Consider the following 12889-nt stretch of genomic DNA (forward strand, 5'->3'; position numbering starts at 1 on the left):
ATCCTACGAATATCCTTAGCAATTATGTATTATATCCAACTGCAAAGCATTTACATAGAAAATAGAGGCATCACACTCTGCTTCGACGATCCATCATTTTAAAATGCAAATTCAATAAACTGCCGCCATAACTTTTCCCGCGCATATATATTCTGGTTACCACAAGCGAAGCATATTATAAATTATGCCACCTGCTATGGCTTGGGTGACATATTAGTGACAAATTAAACCCTGAATTAAATCGCAAAGAAGTACACATTACACCTTCGCTGTGTCAATATCGGTCAGGGTAAATTAGTTGAAAAATTATTGTCATAATATTTTTATACACATGCATTTTTATATGAATTGTCGTCACATACACCATAACATTTTACACACACACCTACTGTAGTAGATTCACATCTGCCGTGCATCTGATGTTTAGACCAGTCCCCTACGACGCTCCTGATTGGTTGTTGATAAGCCAATCACAGGGCTGGAAACTCTCAGTCTCTCTCGAGAGTTCACATAGGCAAGACGTATGTTCCACCTCTCCTAAGGGATACGTCTTTCAAAAGTATCCCTCATTAGAGGTGGAACATACATGCTGCCTATGTGAACTTTCGAGAGAGACTGAGAGTTTTCAGCCCTGTGATTGGCTAATCAACAGCCAATCAGGAGCGTCGTAAGGGACGGGTCTAGATATCAGAGGCACGGGTGTTGTGAATCTACTATAGTGTGTGTGTGTATATATATATATATATATATATATATATATATATATATATATATATATATCTATATATATATATATTATATATATATATAGTATATATATATATTTTTACGTATGAGCCCGGCCTTGAGAGAGGCTCGATACATAAACAGAAATAATTGAGGGATTTAAAGGGGGAATTACTTGAACTTACCGTAAAATGTATTTATAGTGAATTACTTTAGAGGAAAAGGTAGGTCGCCAGAAACTCAGCTAAATACTTTACAGCTATTTATTTACAAGAGGCTCGTACTGGCCTGGAGAAAAGTAAATGCAGCGTCCACACGTTGGGACTTATAATCTCTCACAAATGGATAATAGCTGGCTCAAAATGGGATTCATACAAGCTAGTTTCATAAACTTGGGTAATGCAACACTTGCGGGCAGAGAGAGACGTGACACGTGACTCAGGGAATCTGGAAAAAGAATCCCAGATTAAACAAGATAAAAGAAAAAGGATTTATTGCCCAACAATTTCATTGTTTAGTTCTCTAACACTGGGGAAAAGGAAATTTAATGTTTCACTGAGGTATGCAATGACTTCATTTGTCTGGGACGATCACAACAAGGAGAGCATGCGGCCATGAGGCAGTGAGAGGGAACAAAAGGATGAGTTCTTTTTGGTTTGGAAATTGATTGGGAAAAATGGGGGTCCAAATAGATAATAGGAGGTAATGGACTGGCAATATGCTGTTTCACAAGACGTACCTGGATGTCGTGTTCAGTGGATCTTTGTAGAAAAACGTGGCTGGCTTTGTCTTAGCCTGGGTCGCTTGGCGCGCTACTAACTGGATAGAGGCCTAAATGGGAGGCAGGTGGTCGGACATCTGTCTGAGATCACGTCCTGCAGTCGACTGGGGCAGATCGCAGGCGTTTTGCTTGGGTGTTGGGAGTCAGTTTAACCCCCCACGAGCAAGGCAAATCCTGGAAACAGAATATACAGCCAGCAGAGGGTTCACAGGAAAAAGAGCTTAAGATATAGGTCTAAGAAGTGCCAGTCTGCCTACATCCTTCCTTTTGAGATACGTCCCTAAAGCTGACAAAAGACTATTTTCCCAACAACTTAGGAACTTCCTACCTCTGGCTGGCGGGTTGTGGTTTCCCGCGTTTACTAAAAATCAGCTGATATTTTGGAGGGAATGGCTGCCGTTTGCCAAATCAAACTAATTAATTAATGCTGGGTAGACGAAGCGATCTATAAACGTCACAATATATATATATATATATATATATATATATATATAATATATATATATATATATATATAATATATATACATATATATATATATATATATATATATATATACATATATATATATATATATATATATATATATATATATATATATATATATATATATAAACACACTTTTTGGAAGTGCAAAAGGCGTCAAAGCAGTGAAACAAGGTTTGCTTATGAGAGATAATCGTGGCTGAAGTTCATTAATAAAACAGTAGTTGCTTTATCCACAAGATTAAAGAGGTTGGTTCGATATTAAGAAACCCCGTAGGGAAGGTAATGCCGTCAGTGCGCCTCATGAGGTGCACCGTAGGCATTACTTAAAGTTCTTTGCAGCGTACCTTCTGCCCCTACCTGCAGCCCCTTTCGTTCCTTTTATAGTACCTCCTTTCATATTCTCTCTCTTCCATCTTACTTTCTACCCTCGCCTAACAATCGATTTAGGGTGTAACTGCTTTGACGTTTTTTTCCTGTTACACCTTTCTAACCTTTTACTGTCAACGTCCGTTTCAGCGCTTCATGACCTTAACGTCCCAGTGCTTGGCCTTTGTTCTAAATTCTATATTCGATTCGATATTAAAAAAAACAGTTGCAAGCAGATTAAGTAAATGGAGATAAATTTATGTGCGAAATATCTTAGAATGAAAGATTAAATGGTATTCTCTTGTAAAAAGAAAATGTAATTCTGCACAACGTAAGTATCGTTGTATGTGACCTGATGGGATTGAAAGGATCTGGAAATACAGGAGAGCGAATGCTGGCATGGAAGTAAGAAGTGATAAGCCCAAACGAGCAGGAAAACCACGAAAATCAATTAGATTAATTAAGGAATGTCTTCTTACATCAATGGCAGTTGGAAAAATTAATCATGGAATATACAAGGATCTAGGTCAGTCGTTCTCATCCTTTTTATTATCACGCCCCCTTCAAAGGTGGTCCTTCTCTCCATGCCTCCCAAATTTAAAGGAAAATGAAAAAAAGAGAAAGTTAATTTTTTTCTATTCTTTTAAGAATGAATTAGTGAGATACTTGACACTGGTTCTTAGCTACAAGATCCTGAATGCATAGTTGAATGCCAGAGAGTGCACAGCCGAAGTCCCCTTTAACGTTTAGCCTGTTTCTGTCTTTGTGGGTCTTGAGAACAACAAGCCTGGAAAATGTCGTTTCACAAAGATACATGGATCCGAACAAACCTAGGATCCGAACGAGTCCAACTGGAGTAGTAAAATCTAAGAAAATAACGTTATAAGGCGATACTTTTGCATTTTTAATAAACTTCTGAATATTAGTTCCTTTCTCTTCTTAAGAGAATCACGGATATAATTAGAATATATTTTATTTTTCCCTAGGGCTCGTGCCCCCACAGAATTTGGTAAGGGGGCGTACCCCACAGGTTAAGGACCACTGACCTAGGCCAATAAACGATGAGTTCTGTTTCTGCTGTTGCGAGTGAGGTATGACAAAGGACTGCCTACGAAAGAGTTGAGTCATTTGAGTTATGGGAAAAGTTCTGTCAATTAAGAATTCATAATGAAAGACGTGTAATGGGTAAAGTCAGACAACTGCGTCAATTGATTGCCAGGAAGGTGAAAAAGAAATGACAAAGCTACAATGGGAAAAGTTCAGAAGACGTAAGGTTTCAATATTAAGACTTCACATAGAAACTAAAGCTGGAATAACATGGCACACACTGAACTAGCTGACGTCATTCCGTCATGCAAGGAAAATCAGGGAATATAAACGAGGACATTTGTCTCATACACTGAATGATTTCAACAGAAGCAACGGCTCAGTAAAAGATAGAAAGGAGTTTGTTATGTGAAAGGGATACAAAATGGTTTGCAAGACAAACGGGAAGTAGGTCAATATTCTGTGATGAAGCTACTGTGAAAACCAAGGGTACTCCTTGCAAGGGAGTTTCACCTCTCATCAAGCAAAAATTATGTAACGGTGCCATGCTAAGCGAACCACCTTTTGTTAGAAAAGTTATTAAGTTGACAAAAATAAGGTCGTTTTCTCAACTAAGATCCAGATCAAAGAAGAGGGCCACATGAAATAATGCGATCAATTTAAACGAAGATCGTAATAAAAAGTCTTTTGGAAAATAAATTATTTGGCACTTGGTAGACCTTTCTTTGAATGGCCTTTCACATGTTTCTAAATACATAAAGCAATGACGTCATCAACAATATATATATGTATGTATATGTATATATATATAATATATATATATATATATATATATATATATATATATATATACGTAATATAAATATATATATATATATATATATATATATATTATATATATATAATATGTATATATATATATATATATATATATATATATATATATATATATATATATATATTATATACATATATATACATATACTATATATATATATATATATATAATATATATATAGATATATATATATATATACACATAGTATATATATACAGTGGACCCCCTTATTCGCGTTCTCCGGTATTCGCGGACTCACACATTTGCGGATTTCTCTCGGGAACGTTTCCCTGCATTATTCGCGGAAAATTCGCGCATTCGCGGTATTTTTCTATGAGAAATATCCACAAATTCCTGGTTTTTGTTATCAATTTCATCATAAAATGCACTTTTTGTGATAAAACTATTAAAAAAACCAAGTATGAAAATTTTTAGTGGTTTTTCTTAAGTTTTAACTAACAAAATAGGCTGTTTTTAGCCTTTTTATAGGGGTTCCAAACATTCGCCGAATTCTAACTATTCACGGGGGGTCTGGTACGTATCCCCTGCGAATATGGGGGGACCACTGTATATATATATATATATATATATATTATATATATATATAACATATATATATATATATATATATAATGTGTGTGCGTGTGTGTGTAGCAAACGTTATGTTGTTGTCCGCACTATAAGCCAGATTTCTTACTTGGGGGGGAATGGTGATGGTGATCACATCAAAACAAACAAACTAAAACATTTTAATGCATCTATTCCAGGTATGCCACATGATGCTTTATACTGGACAGACGACACAACGATGGACAGCCACAACTTCACACACATGACTGAGGAAAATATTGCAGATGCCCTCAGTGCTAAGGAGAGGATGTGCGCCTTCTTCCAAATTGATGGTGAGTTTACCAAATCGTTTCCTTTTGCAATTATTTTCTCTCATCATAATATCTTGCCTGTTTTCCTGCAGTCTCTTCTCTCTCTCTCTCTCTCTTTTACACACACACACGTACACACACATACATCCATGCAGTTAATCACATTGATACAAGTATGATTCTAGACGCGTTTCCTTTGTAAAAAATCAACTTATCATGTAACATGAACACTTATTTACGCAGGGTATACTTTTCTATGTGCTGATTGATATGGGTTCATTCAGTAATACTCAATAATAAATGTAAGAGAAGGATTTATGTGATAAATATGTGACAGGTGGACTTACGTAATGACTATCAAACAAAATATATACATATACAGTAATGTACAGGGTACAGGTATACCTTACTGGACTGGCAGTAGCTTGGCTTAGACTTGAACGCACCAGAAAGTTTTGGTCATGCACAGAGAAAGTTTTCAACTTTGAAAAAGAAGTCCTCCGAAAGCGAAAAATTGATGTGCTGCAGTGGAACCCTTCTCTTGTGCTTTTACGAAGTTTTAATCACAGCTTTTTGATGTTCACTCAGGAAAAGTTATCCGTTTGTCATGGAGGGTTTCACTGACGTAAGCAGGAGCACATTTGGCTCTTGGTAATTCTAAAAGATTTTTTTAAATTTTAACGGGTAGGTCTTTTCCAGTAGAAATGTGAACTGAATTGCTTTCTGAATTCAACACAAAAATTAAATCATATATATCTGAGACTTTAACACTATATAGTTTCCTATGCTTTTGTTTTTATCTAATTACTGTTATTTTGTGGAGACCTTTTGATTTCTCAATGAGTCATATTCCGGTTTCTTCAGTTTACATTTATTGAAACAAACACTGACTATCTCTATATGCTTCCCTCAAACTATACATACATTCAGAACAAATACAGTAAACAGTTGGTGTTATATGTGTACTTACTAGAATATTTAGTATTTTTAATTATATATATTGAAAGGCATTCTGAAATTTTTTTTAGATGGTTTTACCCTTATTTGTCCATTAGTAATAGTAGCTTTCATTAAAAATCTATCTGTCTGCCTCACTTTATTTTTTCGTCCTTCAGATGAAAAAGCGGAATCCTCATGGATTCCCATCGACTGTGAGGAGCCTCAGCATTATGCCTGCGAAGCACCCGTTGGGCAACCTCTTCATTACATCCCTCCACATGGTGTGTCTTTATTTCGTCATAAAACGTTACCTGTAACGTTACTGTTGCTACTGACGCAATACCATTCTATCTGCATTATCGAAAAAAATCATTTGACATCATTCCATTCTCAAAATTATGTGGACATTAGTTTTTTATGTTAAAGAAAAAAAAATCTTAAAGGAGGCAGGTAGTAATACCGGTTATATATTTGTATGCAAAAGCCAAGTGTCTAAAAGCTCCATTTCTGAAGGGCTGCTCAGCAATATTTTATGTCTTATTTATCTTCCTTTCACATGTGTTAGTTTTGTGTTCTTGGTCATAACGTTTCGGATACACAGCCAAGACAAAAAACATTAATTTCCAAATGATTTTTGTTTTCCTTAAGGTTTAAAATGCTTGGTATTTGTCAAAAACGTCGGATAAAATACTCCAACGCCATTATTCTTCTATACAACTTGAAACTATGGCGCGATTATTATGTATTTTCTTAAATACTGCTCAGCCTTAATAGGTTTGTTCAATGCTACAGCATCATCACCATAACCTTCACTTATTACATTATTACTGTGATCCTGAAGACTACTTTCTATTGCATAATGCTTGATTTCTCGAAATATGAATATTGAAATTCTCTGCATCTTGTGTGCGTAGTCTGTAAACAATTCATGCTACAAGAGGAGATCATAAAAACAAGAATTATACATCAATTTATATATCTATCAAGCACAAACGCATAAAAATAAAGACTTTACACGGCTTCTAAAATTCCATGGAGAAGGGACTAATTAGATTGAGTCTTTCAAGTATATAGGAAAACCGGTATCTAATATAGGCTCTCTCGAGTAGGAATCTAGTGAAAGACTAAAAAACGGGAAAGGAAACAATGGGAACCTGACAGACTTAAAATGCATACAGGAATCTCACAGACTGAAAATTCCACGGCATGAGAATGAAACTATATACAAAAGGTTTTGTTCCTTTGAAAATCAAGCTTTCAGAATAATATTAAGAATCTGATGGCACGGTCGAGTGAGAAATATAATGCGCATAGGAAATTATAGAAGTTCAATGTCTAGGCTTGATGATTTGGACATGTCCTTCCCAGCTCCCAGAAGAAAACAGTGCATGATAATGTCAGTTGGGCTCCTGTGCGTAACGGAAGAGTTGGAAGACCCAACCTACTTGGATGGAAAATCTAAGGTATGAGGCTCTAGTCTGAGCAGAGATTTATGGAAGTGAAAACACATTAAAGGCATCAATGGCAGAATTTCTCAGAGGCCGATTGCGTTGCACAGCGACAATATTTATAAAATAGATATGTGTCTTATGTGTGCGTGTGTACGAGTGAATGCATTTGTATGTGGACGCTTCTCTGTACATGTCAATGTATCTATTTAGAAGATACTTGTGAATGTATTTAATGTCTTCGCAGAGGAGAGGTACTGCCCTGAGGACTGGCACAAGAACAACGACCACTGTTACTACTTTGCAACGGAAAGAAAAGACCTGGACTGAAGCCAGGACATTTGCAGAAATCAAGGCGGTGATTTGGCCTACCATTCATACCTGGGAAAAAAAAATGAAAAAAAAATAACAAGACTTCCTTACAGTAAGTGTCTGCAAAAATATTAAGTAAGATTTTCTTATTTTTCTCAAGATGATGAAAGCATCTATTACTTTCTGATTTAAAAAGCTGGATTATAGTGGAATTTACCACCCTAGAAAAACAATGTAATTTATCTTCAAAACAATTTATTGACTCTGAGCTTCATAACATGTAAGGTTATATTAACAGTAGAGAAGAAATACGGAAAGCATAAGAGGGTCATTCAGAAGGTAGCAAATAAGAACGCATAAATAAGGATTAGTAAGATATGATAAGCCACATATGGGATATTGATGGTAGGCTAGAATGAAGACATTTATAGTAATGGTGCTCTACAATTGTCGTGAAGAATTAGGGACTATAGCATCAGAGGACAAGCCTAATATTTAAAAATACATTATAAAGTAAGGGATGTGGGCCTCACTAAAATTCGTTTAATGGGAGGACCAAGCCAACTCCAGGATAATGTCATAAAAAGGCACTAGTACTGTGATAAAAATATCATTCTCATGAGGCACCTAATAGTAGTAATATGTTAATTTTTTTTTTATTTTGAGATAAACCCTGAACACCTTTACATTCTTCAGGTCCTATACGTTGAAAACGAGAAAATGTTCATTAACCTCCAATAGAATTATTCACCACAATCATTGAAACCGTTCCGATAACCAGACAGATGTTTAGATTCTCATCCCTACAGCTAACTTGACATTGCCAGTACATATTCTGCCTACCTCTCTAACCTCTGACTATTAATGTCCCTCTACTGGCTTATCATCCACAAATCCCCACTCGTAGCCGCTCATTGACCGACCATCTTCAATTTTCAAAATCAGAGGGTTCGTTTAACACCCGAAAATCAGCTTTCTAAGTTCATTCCTGCTGAGACTAAAGCCTTGAAGGACTTTAAATGCCTAGCTCAACAAACTATCGTGAAAATAAACCGCAATGTTCAAATAATTGGATTTCATTTTTCCAACTGCAGAAAGAACATAAAGATCATTCTGCCAAGTTGAAAGAATTAAGAAGTAAAGTAACTGCGAAGTTGAATAATCCTTAGACAGACAAACAGACACACACACTATATATATATTATATATATATATATATATATATATATATATATATATGTGTGTGTGTGTGTGTGTGTGTGTGTGTGTGTGTGTGTATGCGTGTGTATATATACATATTTACACTTATGAATGTCAGTTGTTGCATCTGTGCTCACTACCTCCTCTCAAATGGCTAACCTACTATGAGATTCAGGGCTTCTGTAACACGGTTTTTTGGCAATAACTTTTTATCTATGCATTTCATAGATATAACGCTTATTCAGAATACACATTATATCTACACATAAATTTTGACTGTATTCTGCATTACGTAGGTTGAATAAATTTGGTACTTATAATGTAAAAGTGACTTTTTTTGAAGACGGGCCAACTTACTCAGAGATAAGGTTTTGAACGCACTCGTTACGTAACTTATGACAGTATTTCTTCCCTCTTTCTCGATGGATGATTGGCTATACGTAACGAAGGCTATACCTCTGGCAACAATGACAAAAATTTAAATACAAGCAAAGCAGTACACCTTTATGAACTCTGAATCCTCTCCACTGATAATTGTCATAATGAACTAACCCAAAAAAATATGTTAATAAATACAAAAAAAACTTCGATTATTAGTCTAATCTCCCAAAGTGTCTTAAGAAATTATAATCTACTTTCTAGGTCACAATCAGATTGACAAGATGTAGGGAATAGTTGGTACTTTCAAAGACGTAGTAGAAAAGCTTGATTTGATAACTGCTGTATCCAATATCAAGAAATTTTTATTTATCGGCTATCTACCTATTTACTAAAAAAAAAGAAAAAAAAAATAGACGGTACCGTATTTTGGCTTTAAACCTTCACCAATAACTATCGTCAGAATGATGACTTCATGAGGCTCCACCCACCTTGGCCTCGTTATAATTCAGGATAACAATGAAGGCTATCATGGACATTGTTGTGTTAGAAAATCTAACTTAATTTGGCTACAAAAACTTATTTCTCGAGTAGTTGTAAGAAGTGCTAAATGATCCTCAGGGATCCCGAGCAGTTGGCCTAAACGTTTAATTCACGTATTGTTGCTATTACTATTTTGCGGCACTACTGCTACAGTAGTATTACTACGCTAGCATAGAAACCCACCCACATCTATGTATCGTTCCGCCATTCATAAAGTCTTTATATCCAACATGGTTGTACAGACTAAAGAAGAAGAAGAAAAAATTATATCATATCGGATGATCCGTTGGTCTGCTGGAGATTTTAGCACACATAAGCTTGTATTTACTTTGGATAAAAATCTTATTTTAACAAAAATAGTTATATAAAGACTGTTTTACATAAAATCACTCTCTTTCTCTCTCTCTCTTGGTGGCATAGTGAATAGTTAATGGAAATGTTCAAAATCCTGAATGATATTCAAGTATTATAATCACGTTACGCTAAATACAAATCAGACCATAAACATTGGATTTAAACTAGAAACTGAATAATTACCTATTCAGGCTATAGTAAGAATGGCCACGGGCTTTCTCTTGACTGTATAAGTTGCAAGTCGTAAGACAAATGCAGTTTTTGCAACCATGGGGGACAATTCCAAATCCTGTTAGCCATTCTTGACTACTAGTGTTTCAGAGCCGAAGGAATAAGGTGAATGGGTTCTGTCTGGTGGATGGGCTGGGCAACATTTCGTAAAACGATGTTTACCTTGCTTACGTAATAAATGTTTTTCGACTAGATCATTTTTACTCTATAAAATTAAAACTATCGGGTTTAGGTTATTGATAATGCTGACAAAATTTGTGTGTAGTAAAATATACATGTCAACTTTCAGCTACATCCAATGCTTTGATAAGGAGCAAAATCCAAAAAAACCGTGTTACAGAGGCCCTGAATTTCATAGTAATCAGTTGGAAATTGGTCCATTTGTGTAAATTTTAATTTTTAAGAGAAATTTAGTCTGGAGCCTTTCAAGCCAAAATTTCAATGAAATGATTTTCTGACCCTCATTTCGCCATTAATCTGTAAAGTCGGGATGAGCGTGACTGCAAACTTCATAACTGCGCATAATAAATCGCATAGAAACGTGAATATTTTGGAGAGCTGGCGGATGGCCAAAGCCCCCAAAAATGGATAGGTCAAAGCATAAAGGACTAAAAAAGATATCCGAAGGGGTGGGGGGCGGGGGGCAAGACTGAGAATGAAAGAATGCGCAGTAAGCAAGCGAATAAAAGCGAGACTGGCGTAGCATACATGAGGTAAGACAGCACAAAATAACTTGAAACACTAACATAATTTAAGTCATCTATAAGAAACGCAACTCCAGGATGGAAAGTTAATAATTTGGGGTTATCTGGCGTCGTGAACGCAAGGGGATCTGATATCGGATGGGATGTGGTTAAGGTTTCTTGTTATCAGATTCTCTCTCTCTCTCTCTCTCTCTCTCTCTCTCTCTCTCTCTCTCTCTCTCTCTCTCACAAGCAGCTGGCTAACAAACGTGGGTGTGGTTCCAAAAATGAGACGTGAAAGTTCAGAACAAGATAATTACAAGGTAAGCAATAATTCAGTAAAAACATAAAAGTTTACTAAGAATGAATATAATGCAGAAATAAACTGAATACCCGTTTGTGTGTGTATGTGAGAGAGAGAGAGAGAGAGAGAGAGAGAGAGAGAGAGAGAGAGAGAGAGAGAGAGAATCTGATAACAAGAAACCTTCATCACATCCCATTCTCCGACTATAGCTATTAGATCCCCATGTGTTCACGACGCCAGATAACCCCAAATTACTAACTTTCCATCCTGGAGTTGCTATTCAATAGATGTAAAAATTAAACACCATGAGGAAGTTTCTATAAATCATCCACAAGGATGTTTATGTTACTAAACACTTCAGCTCTCCTTCGCCATCCCTTGTCACTATCCACCAATCATAGGCCGGCCACTCACGTCAGATGGGATTTGTAATGCCCGATCGAAATGGGCGGGGTTTAAGCAAGTTTGAATGTGAGTGGTGCGTTTTTTTAGTCAAGTCAGATCTGATCAAGCCCGGAAATCAAGCGGGATCGACAAACCTAACAGCTGAGGTTTGAATGAGCAACTCACGGTCCGACACAACAGTCAAATAGGAGTTTTTCAGCTGAAGTCGTTCAGAACTGATAGTTTGGCCGTGAGTGGTGTCTTCGACGAGGCTTGATGAACTAGGAGGTTCATTGCGAGAAAACGGTACAGAAGAGGATATCGTTCAACATGTCAGACTTCAATAAATAAAAGAGTTCTGGACGGGGTTCTTCGAGATTTATAAGTCGTGGGCATTGTCTGTGGAATATAAAAAAGTAAGTAATCTTTCAAAACAGAACGATAAATTGGTGCCTTTGCTCAGGACGTTTAATCAGTTATATTCCAAAGTAAAAGAAAAATAAGAAAATAAACTGAGGATATTTCTTAACGAAATAAGAATATATGCTAAAAAGCTCCTAAATGATATATGACTTTAAGGAGAACTGGAGACAATGCAATAGTTAAAATCATAATGGGAGGTAATGAAACCTCCCTCACACCCTTATAATTTCGTGTAGCTTCTTGGCGCTGATTGCGAAATCTGTAGCGTAATGACTGGTTACACAGATTTATTCCCTTTTCACTTTTATAATAATTTCCTACACTACAAACTGTTTGGTATATTTGTAGAAGAGTCAATTATTTTGAGTTTTTAAAAGCTAGTTTATTTTTTATTAAAGATACAAATATGTATACATGAGTTTTATTTATCTCTATTATGTAGTCTTTGCAGTGTTGTCCAAATAGCTTAAACGTCTCTAGCATGACTCTTGCAAGACTTTGGGCGATATGGCGCACACCTCATATTTTATATCTTGAAATACAGAAGTCAGTCGCTAAATAG

General features: G+C 36.0%; 1 pseudogene; it reads left to right on the forward strand.

Annotated features, from left to right (window-relative positions):
* LOC135212208 (C-type mannose receptor 2-like) overlaps window positions 1–7845 on the forward strand; it is a 91646-nt pseudogene extending 83801 nt beyond the window's left edge.
* The last annotated feature ends 5044 nt before the right edge of the window (window positions 7846–12889 follow it).

This window comes from Macrobrachium nipponense, chromosome 40 (assembly GCF_015104395.2).
Source record: "Macrobrachium nipponense isolate FS-2020 chromosome 40, ASM1510439v2, whole genome shotgun sequence".
Classification (NCBI taxonomy): Eukaryota; Metazoa; Arthropoda; class Malacostraca; order Decapoda; family Palaemonidae; genus Macrobrachium; species Macrobrachium nipponense.